General features: G+C 40.6%; 1 protein-coding gene and 1 pseudogene across 1 annotated transcript in view; both read right to left on the bottom strand.

Moving 5' to 3' along the window:
- Arsb (arylsulfatase B) overlaps nucleotides 1–23,923 on the bottom strand; it is a 174,670-nt gene that overhangs the window by 6,951 nt on the left and 143,796 nt on the right. The gene's annotated exons all lie outside the window — the stretch shown is intronic.
- On the bottom strand, nucleotides 6,300–6,421 carry LOC143400565 (U2 spliceosomal RNA; annotated as a pseudogene).

Raw genomic sequence — 23,923 nt, 5'->3', positions numbered from 1 at the left:
TCAGGGCCCTGCCAGCCTTGGTACTCCCTCCTCTTCCCAAGGTAACTGCTGTCCTGATTTTAACTAGGAGAGGCATTCTGCCTGCTTTAGAACTTAACATGACTGGAACTATATAATATGTTACTCTGATTTCTGGCTGCTTTTGGATCCCCATAATGTCAATGAGTTCATCTACATTGCTGGGATCCAGCCTATTTCCAGTACCTCATCATTTTTATTGCTATATATTATTCCAATATATGAGAATTCTACTCTCCTCAGTTCTCCACTGACCAAATACCATTTATTGCAAAGACTGTCCTTTTCCCAGTCAACTGCAGTGGCATCTTTGTCAAAAACAATATTTCGACACAGAGTGATGAACATGGAATGTCTGTAGAGCCCCACTGTCCAGTAGAACTTTCCATGATGTTGGAAATGTTCTGAACTCAGGCTGCCTGTATTTCAGGCACTGGCCCCGTGTGGCCATGAGCATATGTAATGTGGCTGCTGCGACCAAGGAACTCAACACTTGATTTGAGTTAATGTTAGTTAATTTTCGTTGTCACATGTGATGAGTGGTTCCTGCACCGGACTGCACAGTTCTGGAGTCTCCATCCCGAACAGCTGGGCTGTTGTCTGTCCTTGTGCTAATACCACAGTCTTATTTACTGTTGAATGACAGCAAGTTTTTCCAGCTGTTGGCATATGTCTTCCAAGTCTGTTGTTCATCAAGATTTGATTTCATCATTTTTGGCCTTTAATACTTTCAGTGTAAATTTTAGGATCAGCTTGTCAAGTTTCACAAACTGCCTGCTGGGATATTGATCAGAATGGTCCTGACTCTAGGGATCAATTATGGGGGTGGGTATTTCAAACACTGAGTTTTACAATTAATGAAACTAGTGAAGCCTGACATTTACATGGCGTTTAAAAACTTTTCTCTTAATTATGTTTTATGATTTTTTTTGTCTGGAGTCACACTTTCGTTAGGTTTATTCATAATAGGTTGATATCATTTGATACTACTATTCTAAATGTTTGCTGTTTAAAATTGGCTTTTTAAAATCTTATTTACAATGATTTTGCTAAATTTATTTCTTAATTATAGATCATAGATTTTTTGGATTTTCTAATCCCAAATTTTATAGATTCTTTGGATTTTCTATGCATGCTATCACGTCACATGAAAATACTTCCTATAGATTAACTTCCCATCTTTTATTCTTTTTTCTTACCTTATGATACTGGAAAAAAAATCTCTAGCACAATTATGAATGAAAGTAGTGATAGTAGGACTTTATGACTCATTTTTGATTTCAGGGGAAAGTTTTTAATATTTCACTAATAAGTATGATCTCAATATAAAATTTTTGTAGATATATTTTATGAGATTAAAGGTGATCTTTTCTATTTCCATTTAGTAATTTTTTCCCTAAATTATAAATGGGTGTTAAGGTTTAGCATATGCCTTTTCTACATGAGAATATATTCTTTTATACTTTAACGTAATTAATTATATTGACTGAGTTTTAAATGTCAAACCATCACTACATTTCTAGAATAAATCCCTTTTAGCCATGATATTTATTCCTTTTATATGTTGCTTTATCCACATTTTGTAAAGAAATTTTGCATCTATGCTCAAGGCAAAAATTGGCCTATGATTTCCTTTTTTGCAATGTTCCTTATCTTGTTTTTGAATCAAGATTTATATTGATTCTGCCTGCTTTCATTTATATGTAATAAATAAAAAGTTGATCTCAAAGAAGTAGAGAACAGAATAGTGGTGACCAGAGCCTGGGAAGGGTATGGAGGGTGGGTAGAGAGAGGATGGTAAATGGGTGTAGGGGAGCAGCTGGATAGAAGGGAAAACTTTTAATGTTCTATAGCACACTAGGATAACTATGGTTGACGACAACTGGTTGGCTATTTTGAAATAGCTAGTAAACAGGATATTTCTCCCCATAGTACAGGGGATTGAACCCAGGACCTCACACATGCTAGACAAGCACTCTACCACTGAGCTACTCCCCAGCCCTAGAGAGATTCTGAATGTTCCCAGCACAAAGAAAATATATGTTTGATGTGATTGATGTCACATGTGACATGTGACATGTTAATCACATGTGATTAAAAACATTTTTTAAAAATTACATGGGTCTTATAATGGTACAGAATAGAAGACACAGAGACAAGCCCACATAAATACAGCTATCTCCTACTAGACAAAGGTGCCAAAAACATACATCAGAGAAAAGATAGCCTCTTCAACAAATGGTACTGTGAAACTGGAAATCCATATGCAGCAAAATGAAACTAAACCCCTATCTCTCACCTTGCACAAAACTCAACTCAAAGCGGATCAAGGACCTAGGAATTTGACCAGAGACTTTGTGCCTAATAGAAGAAAACATAGACCCAAATCTTCATCATGTTGGATTGTTCCCGACTTCCTTAATAAGACTCCTAAAGTGCAAGAGATAAAATCAAGAATAAATAAAAGGGATGGAGTCAAACTAAAAAGCTTCTTCTCAGCAAAGAAACAATCAATAACTTAAAGAAAGAGCCTACATTTTGGGAGCAAATTTTTGCTATACACAAGTCAGAGCACTAATCTCCAGGATATATAAAGAACTCAAAAAACTTAACACCAAAAACAAACAAACAAACAAACAAACAAAAACCAACCCAATTTAATAAATGGGCTAAGGAGCTGAACAGACACTTCTCAGAAGAAGAAATACAAGTGATTAACAAATACATGAAAAAATGTTCAACATCTCCAGTAATTAGAGAAATGCAAATCAAAACTAATCTAAGATTTCATCTCACTCCAGTCAGAATGACAGTTTTACAGGCAACAGTAAGTGTTAGCGAGGATGTGGGAGAAAAGGCACACTCATACATTGCTGGTGGGACTGTAAATTGGTACAACCAATCTGGAAGGCAGTATGGAGATTCCTTAGAAAATCTGGAATAGAACCACCATTCGACCCAGTTATCCCACTCTGCAGTTTATACTATAAAGACTTAAAAACAGCATACTACAGTAATGCAACCACATTAATGTTTATAGCAGCACAATTCACAACTACTAAACTGTGAAAGCAACTCAGATGCCCTTCAATAGATGAATGGATAAAGAAATTGTGGTAAGTATATACAATGGAATATTACTCAGCATTAAAAGAGAATAAAATTATGGCATTTGCAGATAAATTGATGGAGTTAAAAAGTATCTTTATTATTTCTATTTTTTGGGGGGCTTGATTTGCTCTTTTCTGTAATTCTTGAATAATTTATTTTTAGCATTTTTTAATTTCAATTCATACATTCAATACTATCAATTATTTTCTAATTTTTTATCATGCAATTTTATTTATTTATTTATTTATTTATTTTTGAGAGAGAGAGAATTTTTTTTTTTTTTTGAGAGTGGAGAGAGAGAGAGAGACAGAGAGAATTTTAATATTTATTTTTTAGTTATCGGCGGACACAACATCTTTATTTGTATGTGGGGCTGAGGATCGAACCCGGGCCGCACGCATGCCAGGCGAGCGCACTACCGCTTGAGCCACATCCCCAGCTCCTATCATGCAATTTTAAATATGTATTTTCATTAGTCTAGTTCAAAATACTTTCTAACTTCCGTTGTGATTTCTTTTTTGACTGATTATTTGAAATAGTTATTTGAAAACATGAATATTTGAGAATTTTCCAGTTATTATTACTAATTTCTGATTTGATTTTACTACCATCACAGGATATATCTATTCTTTTTTAAATAAACATTTCATTTTAGAATCATTTTAGATTTGCAGTATTTGATTTAAATTCATTACAGTGTGTTGACACTTGCTTAATGGCCTACTACATGGTCAATCTTTGGTGTTCCAGACTCATTTAAAACACACACACACACACACACACACACACACAAACACACACAGACACACACAAAGTTGTTGAGTGCAGTGATCCACAAATCACTTAAGTCAAGTGTGTTCACTTTGGTGTTCAAACCTGTTATAGCTTTATGGGCATTTTTGTTTGTTCTATCAGTCATGGAGAGAGTTTTGTTAAAAGTCACCACAATTGAGAATTTATTTATTCTGTTAGTTCTGTCTGTTTTTGCTTCACACATTTTTAGACTACATTGTTAAGTTCTTACAAATTTAGAAGTGTGACTTCTGGTTGACTGCTGTTTTCCTTATTTGGGGATAAAAAGCCCTTTTAATAATATTTTCACTCTTTATATCTCTTTATATAGCTACCCCAGATTGAGCTGTCATTTTTGTTGTTAGTACTTTTTTATCCATCCATCGATACGGTGTGAGATTCTTACGCAATACAAAGAAGTCTAAGATAGGGTGAGCAGACAGAATAAGGGTCCCCCAAGATGTCCACACCTTAATTTTCTAGAACCTGTGAATATGTTACCTTACATGACAAAAGGGACATGAGTAAGGGCAAGGACTCTGAGATGTGAAGATTATTCTAGATTATCTGGTGAGCCCAACCTAATCATATTGAGTCCACAGAAGCAAGGAGTATTGCTTCTGTGATGGTAAGAGTGAGGTTTAGCCACAGGAGAAGGATCAGAGAGATGGAACACTACTATCTTTGACAGTGGAAGAAGGAGGCCATGAGCTAAGTAATATGGACCATTATTAGAAGCTGGGAAAAGGCAAGTCAACTGATTCTGTACTAGATGCCCAGAAGGTGATGCTGTCCTGCCAACACCTTGATATCAGCCCCGGGAGGCCTGTGTCAGACATGTGGCCCATGGAACTATCAGATGATACTGGCATTAATTTGAGCTATTAAATTTGTGGTGATTTGTTATAACAGCAACAGAAAATGAATACACATGAGCTTTATACAATTTATAAATTAAACAGGAAGCTAAGTATTACATATGAAGGGATAAGGTATTACATATGAGGCAGAATGTGACCAAGGCCTAATGGTAAATATCTTAAAAGATCACGGCAGGAAGAAGTTGATAATGGCTGAAGCACAGAGGAAAAACTGATGAAACGGGACTTTAGAAGATTTTAAAAAGTGCACCTGTGCGCCATCTGCCAACACACACCACTTTTAGTGTAATAAAATTGAGGGTGTGTTTTAAGCCTGATTCACTTCTGCAACCCAAAGCCTTAGCCCAATGCTTTGGTGGTGAAACTTACTGGTGGAAAGCTTAATGAAGCAAGAAATGACTATAAAAATTGGATGCACAGATGGGAATTTTAGATTGAAGAATGGAAGACACAGTTCCAACAATTTAGTGCCTTTGAAGGACAAGTAATGTAGCTGTTGCAGGAGGCAAAGGTAAATAGTTGGATAGATGGGTGAAACAAGCTCAAGAAAGTGCTAAATACTGGACTGTAGGAATTACCACTTTTTCTCTAATCAACAGGGGGACAAAAGAGGGATTTAATTTATTTAAAGATTGGATTATTTTCTCGAAGAGCTTTATTGAGATCTAGTTCACATAGGATACAATTCACCCATTTAGAGTGTAAAATCTAACGGTCATTTGTATATCCACAAATACCATTTTTCTTTTTTGATGCTATTGCAAATGTGACCGTTTTCATAACTTCATGTTTGCTTTGTTTATTGCTGCTCTATAGAAATACAAATGTGCTCTAGATATTTAAAAAGAATTGTAATGCATTCCACTGTTGTCGTGTATTTTAAAACACAATAATAAAATCAGTAAAAAAAAAAGATTATTATATATTGCTCTTGTATTGTACAACCTTGCCAAACTTGTTTGTTAGTTTTAAAAGCTTCTCAGTTGACTCATTAGGTTTTTCTTTTTTCTTCTCCAGTGCTGGGGATTGTATCCAAGGCATTGAACATTCTAGGCAAGCATTCAAACCTGAACCCTAGGTTTTTTAATATACAAGATCCTAATAGTTTTATGTCCCTGCTAACCGAGTGTCCTTTTTCCTTTCCCTTGCCTAAACTTTCTGGTCAGTCTCTCCAGTTAATGCTGATACAAATGGCAAGAGCAGATATCCTTGTCTCATTCCTGATCTCAGGAGGGAAGCATTCAGCCTTTCACAGATAAATGTGATATCAGCATAGGTGTTTTTGTAGATGGGATTTATCAAGTTGAATAGGATTCCTTCTATTTCTAGTTTGAGTGCTTTTATCATGAAGTGGTGTTGAATTCTGTCTAAAGGCTTTTCTGCAACTATTGAGATTATTTTGTGTTTTTGTCCTTTATTCTATTGATACGGTATATTATATGAACTGATTTTCAGATCTTTTTAAAAAATTTTTATTTATTTATTATAATTTTTCATATAGGATTTTCAGATCTTAAACCAATTTTACATTCCTTGGATAAATCTTATTTGGTCCTGACATATTAAACTGATAAGAACGGATACTACACTTGATCTTAGCCAAAAGGCCAAGAAGTGATTGGTCCTGACATATAATCCTTTTGATACATTGCTGAATTCCATATGTCAGTATTTTGTTGAGAATATTGTATCTCTATACATAAGAAATATTGAATTATTAAATTGGTGTTTTCATTATTAAATGGGTAGTGTATGAAATAGACAGTTGGGATGATAGAGAGGAGGGGTTGCTTTCTTAGCATGTGAACAAACAAAACTTCTGTGACGGAGTTGGACTAGATCTAAATTTAAGAAATATTTCTTGGTTAACAAGTATGTGGTAATAAACCATCTTGTTCTGGAATTCCATGACAAGAAGTTATGAGAAAGAGATCTAAGAGAAGTTTTGAAAGTGCAATCCAAGGTATTTCATGATAAAAAGGTTATGCAAGATAATTAAAATTCTAGGATTAGCTAGGTGACTGGGAGAATATTGTTGATGTTGGTAGAATAGAGATGCTGGTGCAGGAAACAGTGTGGAAAATATGAGTCCAGCATTAAGCATCCTGACTTAAGGAGTTGGACAAACTCAAGGTAGAAATATCCAGCACTGGACCCTGTCTCAGAGATTGAAGGCACACACTGGTTTGAATACCACCTACCATGCAGTAACCACCAAACCCTGGGAATGGATTTGTTGACAGAAGCAAAGCAGAAACTCAGAAACAGAGCACTGAGGGACCAAGAAAAGCTGTCAGCAAATGAGGTAGAGAAGAAGAAAATAATGTGAGAAAGAAAACTGGTTAAACAGGACATCACAGAAGCCAAGAGAGCAGGGGGTATCAGACCACAAATTAGAAGTACCAAACACTCCATCCATCAGCAGGATGGATAAGAAAGGGGCATTGGGTTTGTTGACCTCTGGGCAGAAACTATGGAGTTTCTAACTATGGGGAAACTAAGAGAGAAGCATAAACAAATATATCTTTCTCTTTTTCTTCTGAGCTGAAAGCCACCTCTGAGACAATAAAACTAGCCATATGTATTGATTTGGGACATGAAAAAGGAGATTAGCAGAAAATTTTAGGGTGCATGAAGGATATCCCTATCTTACATACTATGTAGTAAATTTACAGTGCTCCTAATCTGAGTAAAATCTGAAGGAGCTCAAGTCTCTAGAATGAGGTGGAAAACACAGCTCTCCATATCTGGAAAGAGTTCCAGATCTCAAGAGCTATCTTGAGAGGGGATGGTGAGTTGGTCAGTAGGGGTCCAGGTTCTCATCTCTATTGCTACAGAGCAGTTCAATCTGTAAGCAACAATCTGTGGTGTCCTCTAAATATAATGTACTTTTCTAATTTTTGTTTGAAGGAAGTGTCTGAGGTAACAATGTAGTTTGAAAGACACAGATTAGTAATAGGCAATGGATTCACCAAAAGGGGAATGCCTAAGGATACTCTTGATTTTCATGAAAGGCAATCCTGCTCTCTAGGTTGCATAAGGCATCTTCCTGGCTCTTTGGAAATCACTGTCTAGAATAGTTTATGATTGTACTTTTGTAAAACACATTATTTTTTCTAATTATAGATCCTATTATACACATATTGAAAAATACAGAAAAGTATGAATGGGAGAATTTTAAAAAAATTGTAAGTTTATTAGTTGCTATTAACATTTTGGTGTATAATCAAACATTGGGGCTTTTAATTACATAATGCTTTAAAATTTTTTTTTTGCTGCAAATAAGAAGAGGAAGTGCAGAGAAGATAGGAAGCTTTCATGCCCAAAGAAAATAGCACGTGTGTATGGTTTGGCAAGAAACTTAAATCCACCCAAATATGAAAGCAAGCAAGAACCAGTTTGGCTTCTGAAGAGGATATTGATGTACCTAAGCAATATCCAGGAAGGGCAGTTCTTGACGATGCATGTAGGTCAGAACGGAGTGACACAGGATGAAGCACACAAGGTCATCAAGAAGACAAGTACCATGTCCTGGATCTAAGGAGATAAGGGCAGGCTGCAGCTGACAAAATGGTGAAAACAGGGAGTTCAAAAGGACTGGAATCATCCTATAAAACTTTCAGGAGCAGAAACAATACGGAGAAGTGATAATAAAAATAATAGTAATAACAGCTAACATTTGTCGAACGTAATAACGGACTAGGCATTGTTTTAAGCACTTTGCATCTAATTTTTTAAAAAATATTTTTAGTTGTAGATGGATATCATACATTTATTTTATTTATTTATTTTTATGTGGTGCTGAGGATCAAACCCAGTGCCTCACATGTGCTAGGCAAGCGCTTTACCACTGAGCCACAACCTCAGCCGCTAGCTTGCATTTAATTTAATCCCCTTATAATCCTCCCATCCCTCATTCCATAAATGAGGAAACAAAGGTACATAATACCATTTTGGCTCAATATACGGAATGTTCCTAATACAGCTTCCTCAGCTCTGAAAGGCCAAGTTTCCATGGGGAGGGGAATCTTCTGGCTTTAGGGGTAGAAGCAAGGGCTTGGGCTGGGAGGTGGGAAATCTCCAGCATCGGCGCAGGGGTAAAGAGGATGGTCTAGGTCACCTTCTCTCTGCAACGCTGCTCAAGTGAAATGAGCTGGGCATGAGCAGAGAATGGGACTTAGGAAGATTTACTGTTCTGACCCTGGAGGAAAGCAGTGCTAGGATGGTAATGAGGGTGCAGGTGAGGACTGCGTGATGCAAGTGAGGTCCCAGCACCCCTTCTCCCAGAAGGCCACGGTGCACAGCAGTACAAAGCAGGCTGCTTGGGTTCAAACCTCAGCTCCTTCACTCAATGGCTGTGTGACTTCGGGGCCAGCTGAACCTCCTCGATCTCAGATAATAGTATGTAATTCACAATATAATATGGACTAAACGTGATGATGCATTGAAGATGTTCGGTATTAAGTCCAGAATATAGACAATGTGATAAATGTTACTGTTATGGTTTAGATGTGAGGTGTTCCCCAAAAAGCGCATGTGAGACGATGCAAGAAGGTTTAGAGGTGAAAAGGATTGGGTCAAGACAGCCTTAACCGGACCAGTGTGTTAATCCCCTGATAAAGATTAACTGAGTGATGTTGGAGGCAGGTAGGGTGTAACTGGAGGAGGGGGGTCATTGGAGTGTGCCTTTGGGGTATATATTTTATCCCTGGTGAGTGGAGTCATCTCTCTCTGCTTCCTGGTGGGATTTCTTGAGCTACTTCCCTCCACCACACTCTTCCACCATGATGTCCTCTTCATCTTTAGCCCTAAGGAACAGAGTTGGCCACCTATAGACTGAGACCTCTCAAACTGTGAACCCTAAAATAAACTTTTCCTCTTCTAATTGTTCTTATCAGGTCTTTTGATCACAGTTGCCAAAGGGGGGCAAAAAAAGGAACCTGACTAAAACAGTTAATGTTACCAGTTTTGCCCTCTTGGGCAACTTTATGAACTTCCCATGCCTCAATTCACTTTCTATAAAATTAGTTTCACTATAGTCAGGGAGATAAGGCACACATATGCTTAGCATAGTGTCTGTTGTATTGTATAACTACAGTGAACATGATCAACATTAAAGATAATAATGTTTAATTAGTAATGGTTAATACTTATAAGCACTTAACTATGTGCTCATAAACATAAAACATCATTACTTAATCCCTGCAATACCTATATGGCATAGGTAATAATGTCTTGCAATAATGATCATATCTTCATACAATAGTATTTTTTTCTTTTAATTCTATTTCCTGGGTAAATTAGGCAGAAGTCACTATTTTTTAGTAAAAGGCGAAAGATTTATACGATCTGAAGAGAAACCAGAGTATATTTTTTAAAAATTTCTTCTAATCAGTTATACATGACAGTAGAATGCACTTTGGCATATCATACGTATATAAAATATAACTTTCCATTCTCTGATAATACAAGACGTAGAATCACACCAGTCGTATAGTCATAGATGTACATAGGGTAATAATGTCTGATTCATTCTACTTTCATTCCTATCTCCATACCCCCTCCCCTCTCTTCACTACCCTCTGCCTAATCCAAAGTAACTCTATTTTCCCCAAGTCCCCCATCCTTATTATGAATTAGCATCTGCATATCAGAGAAAACATTTGGCCTTTGGTTTTTGGGGATTGGCTTATTTTGCTTAGCATAATATTCTCCAGCTCCATCCATTTATCAGCAAATGCCATAATTTCATTCTTCTTTAAGGCTGAGTAATATTCCACTGTGTATATATACCACATTTTCTTTATCCATTCATATGTTGAAGGACACTTAGGTTGGTTCCATAGTTTAGCTACTGTGAGTTGAGCTGCTATTAACATTGATGTGACTATGTCCCTGCAGTATGCTGATTTTAAGTCCTTTGGGTATAAACTGAGGAGTACGATAGCTGGGTCAAATGGAGGTTCCATTCCAAGTTTTATGAGGAAACTCCATACTGTTTTCCATAATAATTGCACAAATTTGCAGTCCTACCAACAATGTATGAGTGTACACTTCCCCCCACATCCTCACCAACACTTATTGTTGCTTGTATTCTTGATAATTACCATTCTGACTGGAATGAGAAGAAATCTTAGAGTAGTTTTGACTTGCATTTCTCTAATTGCTAGAGATGTTGAACATTTTTTCATATATTTGTTGATCAATTGTATTTCTTCTTCTGTGAAGTGTTTGTTCAGTTCCTTAGCCCATTTATTGATTGGGTTATTTGGCTTTTTTTGATGTTAAGTTTTTTTAGTTGTTTATATATCCTAAAGATTAATGTTCTATCTGAGGGGTATGTGGTAAAGATTTTCTCCCATTATATAGGCTCTCTCTTCAAGTTATTGATTGTGTCCTTTGCTGAGAAGAAGTTTTTTAGTTTGAATCCATCCCATTTATTGATTCTTGATTTTATTTCTTGCACTTTAGGAGTCTCGTAAGGAAGTCAGATCCTAAGCTGACATGGTGAAGATTTGGGTCTACTTTTTCTTCTATTAGGACTCTGTTCTAGTGCCTAAATCTTTGATACACTTTGAGTTTCATTTTGAATTAATTTCATTTTTTATAGATTGATTTCCAATTTTCCCAGCATAATTTGTTGAATAGCTCTTTTCTCCAGTGAATATTTTTGGTGCCTTTGTCTCGTATGAGATAACTGTGGATTAGACTCTGTGTCTTCTATTCTGTACCATTGATCTACATGTCTGTTCTGGTGCCATATCATTGTGTTTTTGTTACTATGGCTCTGCAGTATAGTTTTAGGGTCTGGTATTGTGATGCCTCCTGCTTCCCTTTTCTTGCTAAGCATGCTTTGGCTATTCTGGATCTCTATTTTTCCAAGCGAATTTCATGATTGCTTTTTCTATTTCTTTGAGGAATGATGTTGGCATTTTAATTGGAATTGCATTAAATCTGTTATGTGCTTTGGGTAGTATGGCCATTTTGACAATATTAATTCTGCCTATTCAGGGAGCATGGGCCCCCCCTTTCCATATTCCAAGGTCTTCTTCAATTTTTTTTCTTTAGTGTTCTGTAGTTTTTGTTACAAAGGTCTTTCAACTCTTTTGTTAGATTGATTCCCAAGTTTTTTGGGTTTTTTTTGAGGTTATTTCCTGAGTAAATTAGGCAGAAATCATTATTATATCAGAAAAATGAAATAAAACCTAACACTAAAAACCACACAGAAAACAAATCCACTTCTAGGGTCTGGGTTTGGGGAGAACCTATATGTGCTCCCTCATTTATGTTCCAGAATTTGAATAGGGCTGGGGAAAATAGTGTCTGTGGATGAAAGCTATGATTTGTCACTTAAGGGTTTATTGTCTTTTCTGTCCTATGGTTTGTGTCCTGCCACTCATTTCCACTGAGCTCTTTGTTTTTAATCATTGTTATAATCTACCAAAGTCAGTTTAAAATTTCATTCTGCCACTGATCCTTTGCCCTTTCCTGCCAGTGTGAGGCCATCTTCAAGCTTGATGTGGGCATACTTACTTTACAGTGATGCACACTCACATGACTGTCAGAGACCCTCCCAATCTTTCCACAAGCTTAATTTCAATGTGTTTTCTAATATAGAATCTTGTCAGGTGTGGTTTTAGTGAACAGGCATGATTTAGGTTTAAGTAGCAATAACCACCTTCAACTTTTGTGCTTAAAGTTTATTAAAGAATAGCCTATTTGCTTATTAGGAGAATCAATTATCTCAAAGTTTACAGTAAAGATGGATTTACCCTAAACGTTAGATTGGCTGGTCATTTCTTCCTGGTCAACCTAGTGAAAAGTTCAAACAATTCCAAACTCCAAGTGAAGTTCAAGTCACTAAGGTCCTTTTTGTGCCAGCTAGTGAGAGGCTCACAGCCCGGAGTCTGGCTTTCTGCATGGGACCACAGCACATTCAGTCTTAGCTGGAGAGAGGCACTTGGCCCACGTGCGGGTCCAATCTCCAGTCTGCTCATGGATTCACATGTCCAGTGACAGTGGGTTTAGGCCAAGGTGGCCCCGTCATCTTGTTGCTTGGTAAGGACGTACATAGCTGGGTGTGAGTGTGTATAATGTTGCCTTAGTTCCTATTTTAAAAAGCCTGGTGGATCTAAAAATAAAAGGTTTTCTATGAACCCCCACAACCTGAGCTGATGCTCTACTGTCCTTTCCTGCTAAATTTTTGAAGATGGAAAAAGTCCCCCAGAAGCAGCATGGATGGCCACCCCAGCTGGAAACTGAGAGGTGCAAACTCCTCGGAATTTAGCAGTGTCCTGCCCTATGCCACTACTATTTAGTTCTGAAAAGGAACTCAGAGAACTCACTGTGCATCTTCGTGGTGTTGAGAGCAATCTCTTTTTGTTGTCTTATAAACTCATTGAAGCACTCTGTTTCTTTCCATGCAAAATGAGCAAACAAATACTGCTTACGCCACAGGAGGACTGTGAGGAACAAATGAGCTCCTGGATGTAAAGAACCCAGTTACAGGTCTCTCAAATTCCCACTGCAGTTGCCATCAGACTGGGAACAGAGACAAAACCAATCTACCAACCAAAAGAAATCCTTTCAGTTTAGGTTGAACCTAGGTGTGGACAGCCATCAAGGCTTAGGTGCACCTGACCACCTAACCCCGTAACACTGTGAGGTCAGAAGCAGCTGCCAAGGGAACCTAGATCAGTGAGGGGGGAAGAAAAGGTCTCCTTAAAGAAATGATGCCAGGACACAACTGGAGGGCTGAGTCGGCACTTGATGGTGACGGTGGTGATGATGGAGATGATGATGATGATTTGCAGGGCTCGGGTAAGGATGCAGGGGTTGGGGTGTAAAGTGGGATGTGGGTGGGGGCACAGAGTTGCAGGAAGTCCTGTAGTGTACATAACCTTGGACACCAGAAACGATCATTATATGGTTTTTGCTGCAACTTTAACTTCAGCATAAACATTTCTTGTGGCTTTTCGAAATATCTGACCACACTACTGGAATCAATCCCCGCTCCCCACCCCCCATGGGAATTTGTTTCTCAGGCTCACTGTAAGCTATCAGGGCTCTCACGGATTCTCACTTTGCTTGCCATTAATTTTATGGGCAGGTTCCCCATTTCTGGTCGCACGCCCTGTTTAAACAACAACAAAACACCAGGGTTCTTGGCTCAAAAAGACGATTCTAATTCAGCCATATTTTTGGGGAAACAATGGAATGGATTCAACAGTCTTCAGACATACACCCTTGAAGTAAAATTAAAATATGAAGTGTTTATTGAGGCCCCAGGTCTAATGCTGGGGAAGGAAAACAGAGGGCACACACTAGTGCAGCAGTGGGAGTGGCTGTGACCTGCCCTGGTGTGACAATGGAGAATCCACCAGAAGCAATGAGGGAACAACGAGGAGGAACGAGGAGGAACAACGAGGGAAGCGAAAAGAAAACACCCAAGAAAGAAGACGTGAGCGGGAGGGGAGTAAAAGGAAAGGCGAGGTGGTGGGAGGGAGGCCCGGATGGGCCAGGAGAATGCTGGATGGGCTCGGGCACTCAGGGAGGGTGTCAAGACGGTTTTTCCTTCCACCCTTACTTATCTGCCTCTCTGCTTGTCAGACTTTTCCAAAACTAGGTGAGGCCATGGGGGACGGGGGACAGGAGTAGAGTGAAGCTCAGAGTTAAGTGGAGTTCAAGCGTCATTTAATGCCTGACCACAACGGGCACTTAGCAGACATCTGCTGTGTTGGGTTTTAGTTACCCAGGCTGCCAGGGCTACTTGACTGCTGTGATTGCAAGGGATTGAGATCTCTGGCTTTGTAGCCCAAGCCCCCTGACCAACTCTTCTAATTAATAATCCTATAACCATGGGCACTTTATTCTGCTTTCTCATGATTAAAATGAGTAACGATCTCATAGTTTTTTTTTGAGGATTAAATAAGATATTACATCAAAAGTCTTTAGCAGGGTCCCTGGCACATAGTAAGCTCTCAATAAATGTCACCTATTATTTATTATTATCATTACTAAAATAGTAGTTGTTGAAATTACACAGTTCAGTGACAGCAGTGGTTTTCAGACTATGTGGCCAAATCTTCCCTCCAAACAAACTCTGGGCAGTCATCCCCTACGTAAAACAGCTTAAAGGAGAGCTGTCTAACCTCTCCACCTTGGGTCACCTTTGGCAGCCCCCAGAGGATCCTTTGGGCTTCACTGACCCCGAGTGGAAGCCTGTGGCCAGGGTGCATTCTGGATGCACCCACACACATCAAGGGGGGGACGAGGGGATCTGGGGAGCCATGCCAGCAGGGGGATGGGCCCACATGCCCTTTATCCTTCCCAGGTACTCCCACTCTTTGGAACCTGCCAGCTCTGCTGGTGTCGACCTGGGGAAGAGTAAAACAGGGCAGCCTGACTACCATTAAAAATCCTCCTTCTTTCTGGACTCAAACCTGCCTGAGGCAAGTTTTCTGTTACACCCACACCCCTTATTTAGAATCCTGTCTGTCCTTGGTGAAATCCTTATGATGTTAACAAGAGTGTCAGAAAAAATACACCAGACACGAAGCTAATCAGAAAAAGGCGAGGAGGAATATTACAGATGTTATTTATTACCTACAAGGGGAAAACCAAAATGCTCATAATTTTTATATATATGCACTCCACATGACAGATTTCAAATGAATCTAAGTTTATGATTTTCAGTTTACAAAGTCAATTTCTCTGACACCTACTCACTCAGTCCATATTTGATATTTTAAAAGTCCTAGTGAAAAAAAGGTGCTTTGATGTGGTTTGCTCAGCCTAGACAGAGTTCAAATGTTAATCATTATTGAATTGTGTATAATAAGTATGCGGAGAATGTGCCTGTTTTATAGGGAACGTCAACAGTTGGTTAATGTCTGACATTAGCCAGGAGTGTCAACTTAACAATGTAAACCAAAAAACAGAAAACAACCACTCAATGAATCCTCCACTCATGACCACGCCGGTAAATTAAGTCACGCGGGTCTGAAATGGGCTGATGGGAGAATCTCTTATGCTTGGGGTTAAATTGAATCTTGAATAAATAACTTAAATATTGTTATTCATTTATCTGTTCAACTAATTTCTATCCTGTTAATCACGACGTGTGCTAGATACTGAACTCTCAGCATGAATAAACCAGTCTAGCAGGTAATAAGAAAATAATTGTGTTCAGACTTCAAAAATTCCAAAGTACTGGAATAAACATGTGTTGCCTACATGACTGAATGCACAGAGGGCCGGGAGATTCCAAAGGAGAAGCAAATGACCCTGGGAAGGATCCGGGAGGGTGGTGCTCCTTGAGCAAGGACCAGGTCAACGTGAAAGGTAAAGAAAGTGTTGACAAAGGCAATCCAGGCAGAAAGCTCGCTTGTCTACTTGGCATGTCCTTCTCACTGGGCACTGTCCTCCTTTCCAGTCTCCAAGTGAGAAGATGCACACAAAGCGCTTTCCACAGTGAGTGGTACTTAGCCCAGAGAAGATGCTCTGTCAGGTTGACTGGTTCCACCCGAGCTCCTTTGTCAGTCTCCTGACCCTTCAGTGGTGCTCCTACCCTGCATTTATGGAGAGAGAATTTGCCATCTATCTCCTGTTGCTGGCCTTGGCCATGAAAATAGGTTCAACCTCTTTAGCCTGCGTGTCCCCTTCTCCTCCATGGACAATAGTTTATATGATCCCTCTGGCTCCTTTGCCTTTATATACTGTCCCCGTGAGCCGCCCTGCCTTTTTGAGCCCTATGCCCAGTGTGAGGTGGAGTGCAAGGAGTCAGAGGAACACATTCTGTACCTCTGACAGCCCACAGGATAGCTTCCACAGCAACTCCTCTCCGACGTCCCCCATCCATGGCCAAGCTGGACTCCCCAGCTGGATCCGTTCCTGCTGTAGCTGGAGAGGTAGAAACATGTGGTCTGGGAAGAGAAAGGGGAAGCGGATGGAATGCTGAAGAAATCCAAAGCTGAAAAACAAAGAGGGGAAGGATCCCCCCAAAAGACCGAGAAGGAGGAGTTGGACGAGAAGAGCGAGCACCACAGAAACCAAATATTCCACGGAGAAACCCGACCAGGAGACAGGAAAGTGTGAGCGAGCAGGAATGAGAGCCCGGGGCTTGGCATGGTGCTGATGGGGAGAAAGCTACTGAGCAGGGCTTTAACACAGAACGCCCATGGACACGTGAACTTGGGGTCCAGGGAGCTTATAACAACAAAGATAAGACAGATACAGAGAAGAGTGTTCATTTGCTCTAATCATCCTCCAGTTAAAGTGAAAGCAGACGGGCAGTCCTGGCATGAGTGATCCTGTGCCAACCACCCTCTCCATTCTCCTCCTCACAAAAGGCTGATCTAATACAGGATGATAGCTACCCGTCGAATTCACATTTTTAGTCTGTCTCTCTCTAAATACACGTTTTTTCAAGTAATTGGTAGAGTCCGACAACAAATGGCTATAAATAGGCATTTTGTGTATATATATATATATATATAAAAGGAAACTAACCAAAAATATTCATCTTCAGCCTGTGATTAAGATGATGAGCATGAAGCAGGCTGAGTCGTCTGTTCTTTGGCTCTGGATGAAAGAAGAAAGACTCCCCCGCCCCCAACATGGCATTTAGTGAAATCCCAACCACAAAGCCTCACGATCCAAAACGCCTTGCTGAAGGCCGAGCTCTTCCGGCATTGTACAGTCCGTATTCCAGTGCGCAGGAAAGGCCCGTCTAGGCTCTGAGCACATTTTTGGATAAGGATGAAATAATGCTAATTTAATACTTAATTTGGAAAGGGGGCTTTGCTCATGGTTCTGCCCATGATGGCTGTCAGGCAGGCCTGGTCTCTCTGGGAAGTGTAGTGATGCTGTGTATCCAGAGCCCAGAAGCCCGTACTGGGGTAGCAACAGCGACAATTTCAGTTGCAGAAAACTGAAGCCAGTTGGCATTCTTCCAAGGACAGCCCTGCTGTCCACGGCCCAAACCCCAGCACGTTACATACACCCTATAATCATTGCAATGAGGGACACTGGGTGCTGCTTGCCAAAGGTAAAAAAGCAAACATTCAGGGCAACTCTTTCTAGCCTACCCTAATTCTTGGGCAGCAGCCCAGTGGAAACTAAGGATGTTTGAATTTTGGAGACGCTAACGAGGTCTCACACGAACCAAAAGTCAGAACACAATCTCTCTTCCCAAACAAAACTAGAAACATGAGACAGCATGCAGAGATGGCTTCTTTGCTCTGCCTGATTTAGAATGAAATATTTAAAAAGGGCCATCAAATCTTCAGATCACTTTGGGTCTCCCACCCTCCCACCGGGTTGTTTTTTTTTTTTTTTTTTTTGCAGTGACTGGGGACCAAACCCAGGGACTCATGCTGCTAGGCAACTGCTCTATCCCAATCTTTTAGATCAACTTTGGTTGAAAAGGTTCTGTTCCAGAGAACACCTCACATGTTCCTGAACTTGCAGACGATTTGGTAGCTTGATTGTGGAGTCCAACAGACAGCTATCTGGAGATTTCTGAAGCCCTGGTCCTTGTACCACCCCCTTCAGGTGCCATCTGTTAGGCATCTCACACGGTCATGAGAGGACTCACACAAGGGCAGAGTAGGAGTCTGTGCTGGCCAGCGTGGTCCTCTTCTCCCTCTAACATCTTTCCAAAGCAGGTGGGAGGGACTCAACTTGAAAATTCCTCCCCTTTCCCCTGATACCAGTGATCATTTACTCCCACCCAGGGACAGTGTGTTCAGCAAAACTCCACTTCTGAACCTGCATATGGAAAACCAATTAAATGAGGAGGAAAACAAGACAAAATTGAATTCTCCATCTGACTCAAATAAGAATGTTTAGAATCAGGCAGATTTAGAAACGGAACTAAGGGGCCTGCTATCACGTTAGAGGCTCATTTTGCTCGGGGATGGTCCCCTACAGAGGTTTAGGTAACAAAATGCCAAAGACAGGGTACTCAGAAAACACACATCAGTCGGTCTGATGCACTCTCCTGGCTTAGCACAGATTGTCACATGAAAAATCTTGTGAATAATAGGGAACTGGAACAGTCGGAGCAGGGTAGGGAGGGGAGTGGGGCCAGAATCATATGACCCAGTAGAGCAATTACAGTTTTCAGCAAGTAATTCTGTAGCTCAAAATGACCAGGAGATAGGAGAAGAGCGTGAGGACTCCCAACATTAACATTTGAGGGAATGCAAATGCTAAATGCATTATGCATTGTATACATATATGAAATTACAATAGTGTACTCACAAAATATGTACAAATATTATAGGTCAGTTAGGAAAATATTGATAATATGGAAAATTTGAAAGACAGACCCCCCCACCAGGGCAACACTCCTATACCAACAATCTGCTTCTTGGAGAAGAGAGCTGTGAATAGGAAAGTGGAAATATCTGTAACTGAACCCTCCACAAAACCCCAGAGGTAGCCTCCTGAATAAGCAGAAGAAACAAAATAAGAAGCTGCTTAGAGGTAGTCAGTGCTACAAAACTCCAGAAACAGAAAGCTTATTTCTGATTGTTGTGGGAGAGGGAAGGCTTCCCAGAGAAGGTAAGACTTGGGGTGAGGGTGCACACCAAGGATCGTAGGATTCACAGAGAAAAATGGGCAGGCACAGGCCATTCGGGGCAGAGGGGGCAGGATGAGGTGGGAATTCACCCACACTGTTTGGACTATGGGGGACAGTTGGGCATCCTGGATGGCTAGAGGGGGATAGGGTAAGAAGAATTTTGAAATGATGGGTTATGTCAGTTTCTCCACACTACATAAGTTTGAGCATTTTCTAGTAGATGATAGTAGATAATTAGAAGAAAGCAACGGGTTTTTTGTTTGTTTGTTTGTTTGTTTTTAAAGCAGGAATGAAAGACACATTTTAGAGAGATTTTGAAGAATCTAAAGATTCTGATATCCATGTTCTCTAAAGTTATTAGTTAAGCTTCTTGGATGACTTAACACTGAGGAAATGTTGCTCTACATGACAGCCAGGGATGACTGTCACTGAGAGGAGATATTCTACGCTGTAGATATATAAATTAGCATTCTGGATCACAGCGGAAAGAAATCCACTGAACAGTCTAGCTGGGCGACTACTGAATAAGTCTGCATCTGGGGCGGGGAGGGAAGCGTGGATGGCAACAGGGCAGGAAAGGTGACTGTCGGGTCTGGAAAGGTATCACTGGAAGAAGAAGGAACACACTGCTTTCTGAGGGGGATGATGTATTTGGTTCGGGGCCCAGTGCCTGACATGAGCGATTGCACGTGTGGGTTTAGACAAGATGATGGATTTGCTGCAGGTGCGTCCTTGCTCAGGCTCCTTAGTGCACTAGGAATATAGCTGGGAGTACAAGGTCCCCAGCACCTGCATCACTATCCTCCCTGGGAACACACACTGACCACATTTCTTACTCTCCCTTGGAGTTAGGTGTATAGTTAGATATGCAGTTAGGAATGTGAGTGCAGTCCACTACTAGACAGGCCGGGGCTCAGAAAACCCTCTTGTGCAGAGGCCTCCATGTAGATAAGATGTGGCCTTGGCGGCTTGTCACAAATGGCTGAGCTGCAAGATGAAAGAAGACATGGTCTCCAAAACACTACTTGGAAGAGAAACTGTCTAGATCTCAGAATGCCCATTTTGCATCCTGTAAATGAGAAATAAATATCTTTCCTGTTTGAACTAACACAGTTTATGTTTACATTATCTTCTTTTTTTTTTTTTTTAATTTCACATTTTGAGTGTATCTGCAATGAGCAGTCACATAATCCTGAGAGATAATCTCTTCCCTGGTATTTCAGTTTTATTTTGCAGATGTCTGACACTGCATATGAGCTCCTTGAAACTAACAAGCATTAGTGGCCAAAAACTTTGAAAGCCTTAGTGCACTTAGCAGTAAGCATTATCTTAACTAATCCACCATTTCTTGGGGCTCATCCCATCTGACTGCCCTCATTTAGAATGTTCTAAACACATGCATTTCTTTCAATTTTGGGGGGCACACTGAGCTCTGGTGGTCCAATCTGGTTTTTTTCCACTGCAGGAGTCTTTGAATTAGCCCTTCCCTACCCCCTTGAGAACTTTCTACAACTCTTTGCCTGGATAACTTCTTTTCCAGGTCTGGGATCGAATAACACTTTCTCAGAGCAGTCTTTCTCAATCTCCCAAATTAACCTACACCAACTCCTGTTAATCTTTCATGACACATATTAAAATTTGTAATAATGTATTTGTTTATTAAGCACGTGTTACCCTCTAAAAGTATGAGATCCCAGCAAAGCAGGAATCATGATTGTTTTGTTCAGCTGTTTACTGTACACTCGGCACCCCACACTGTGTACGTTTGATTGGGGTTGCTGAATGGAGGAATGCATTAGGGCTGGATTTGAGAGTGATCTAAATAGGGACAGATGTTGAGTGGAGCCTGTAGAGCAGTGGGTGGAGATGCGACCTTGGGAAACACACGCTGGGCTATAGTGTCACCTCTGGATTTCAGAGCCCCAAACAGTCAATGGAGAAGAATAAAGTTTAAAGAAAAGAAACTAGACTGTTTCCTGTTCATGCTGGCCACAACTTTAAAAACTGATCCTGTTCTCTCCCAGCTATTGATGCAGGGTACTCACACATTTTTAGTGTGGCCTGATAAAGAGCAGGAAACCACTCATTCCTTCCATCCTCCTCTGTACAAAGGGGAGCTCAGCTGAGTGATTTCCAGTGTATATTAGGCCACAATAAAAATGTGTGAGTACTCTGCATTGATAGATGGGAGGGAATAGGATCAGTGTTTGAGCTTGCAGCCAGCATGAACCTGTGGTCCTCCTGCGGGACTCAGGGTTGACTTGGAAAGTTCTTGTGAACTGGACAGGTGTCTCCTAAGAACTTAACTTCAGGATCTTTTCTCCCAAATGGAGTAGAGAAGAGGGGTGGGTTGCAAGCATGAGTAAGGAATATCTAGGTCCTTATTTGGCTGTCTTCTCTCCTTCGAGTGGAACACTTATCTAGATGTGATAAGGATGCTCCCTAGAGACATCACAAGCAGGCATCCTGGGACCTGGGCAGAAGCACGTTTGCTCCCCCTGTGGGACTCCTCTGCTCCAGAGATGCAGTTGGAGCTCCAGCCTCCAGACTGACAGCTCACTATCAAGTGCCTTCCTGTGCTCTGGAGATGGACACTTCTTACATCAACACCCGTCAGTCAGCGGCATCCAAGTTCCCACAGGAATATAGAGTAGGTCTCCTCAACTGGAGGGCTTGGATTGGCTATCTGCTTCCTTGATTGTGGCTGCTTTCCTACTTTACTCACCCAAAACCTTCCAGAGGTTAAAATGATGCAAGTTCTATATTGACTGAAATTCTTCCCCCATGCAATATAGAAGTTTATTCATTATTCCAACAAATATTTATTGAGCAGCTACCCTGTGCCTGGTGCTGGGGCAGGAACTGGGTTTATTCCATCCAATGATGATTTACTGAGCATCTACTATGCACCTATCATGGAATGGGACCCAGACTCCCTTGCCATCTCCTGCAGACAGGAGCTTCCTGGTTAGTAAAAGGCCTGCTCAATGTTTCAATGCCCTTATCTTTCCTCCTGAGGGCATTCTGTTTAGGGAAGAGCCAGATTAGGCCCTTGGCAGTCGTGGTGAGTAAAAGGTGCAGTATAAACAGAGTGCCTGAATGGCTTTCAAAGTCTTTAGCCACTAATGCTTGTTAGTTTCAAGGAGCGCATATGCAGAATCAGACATCTGCAAAATAAAACTGAAATACCAGGGAAGAGATTATCTCTCAGGATTAGTGACTGTTCACTGCAGATACACCCAAAATGTGAAATTTGAAAAAAAAAAAAAAAAAGGGTTTTGCTCCAGCTCTTGGTGACTTTTTAAAAAACTGGAACTGGTTCGATTACTCTTTCTTTTCCTTGCCATTTCTTCAAACCCACCTGATCATTGATATTAAAGGGCCTCCTCGTAATCACATAAGCTTCCAAGGAAACATGTAGAGCATAAGTTAGAGAGGAGAGGAAAGCTGGGAACAGCCCAGTTTCCGCGTGACAGAAAAGAAAGAGAAACCAGTGAACTATTGTGACTTATCAAAGCTGATGAAAACAGCCAGTAGGAGGAAAAGAGGAGCTCAGAGGGATCAGGAGAAAGCTCTCGACATGGCACATAATTAATCCACTCAAACTAAAAGCCAAAGGCAGCAAGGAAAGCTATAATTACCCAAATGCTTTCAAACAGTGGATCCTGGACAGGAGACACAAACGGGTGGTTCCCACTTTAATAGAACCTAATGGATGGTGGGCACTGGCCTTTGTCTGAGGTCGGGCTGGCTGCTGTCCTCTGCCTGCCTCTGACCTCCCAGCTCACTACAAGTTGCCCTGTTCACAGACAGAGGTCCTGCAGCTGTGACCTCCTAGGGATGGGGACTTCTTGCATGATGCCCAGTTTATTTTCCAAGGTCTATCGACAAGGATCCTATAAACAAGGCCACACCTTTTGTATTACTGGAAAAGAGAAAGAGCCCCATGGATAATTGCCACCCAGAGACCATTGGCAAAGTCTTGGGATCAGTGTCCAGGATTTCTGAGAATAATACACAGGGCTTCCTAGTAGCAGGAAGTTCCTCACAGGATGACTCAAAGGAATGCACGCTGGGGAGTGAGGCCGACAGAGCCCCTGGCCAATGGCGTTATGAATAACATCTCAGAGGGGCTGTTGAAAACACCAAAGCCTTTTCCTAATAATTGCTGAATATATAATGAGCAACAGGCTTAATCCTATAATCACACCATGTTATCTGATAGTGAGCTGCTTTCTGCATTTGCACCCACCTGTGGTGAGAAGCAGACATTATCAGTGACATGTCAGAGCAGAATTTAGTTTCGAGGGAGGATTGCAGGCAGCTAGTGTTATATAATCAGAACCGACTCTGGTCAGTGGTTTTATGCCAGGGATATGATTACGACTGAATAAGATCAGTAGGAGAACAAAATGAGACTGATAGGAAGAAATGTGTCTTTCTGTTTCCATTTATTACTTTTACTTCTAATTACTTTCCTTCCATCCATCATCTACCTTTCAAGGAACAGCGTGATGCAAACTCTTCTGCTGCT

The sequence above is a fragment of the Callospermophilus lateralis genome, chromosome 5, assembly GCF_048772815.1.
Source record: "Callospermophilus lateralis isolate mCalLat2 chromosome 5, mCalLat2.hap1, whole genome shotgun sequence".
In the NCBI taxonomy this organism is placed as follows: domain Eukaryota; kingdom Metazoa; phylum Chordata; class Mammalia; order Rodentia; family Sciuridae; genus Callospermophilus; species Callospermophilus lateralis.
The sequence above is the reverse complement of the archived record's forward strand: the minus strand, read 5'-3'. Positions and strand labels throughout refer to the sequence as shown.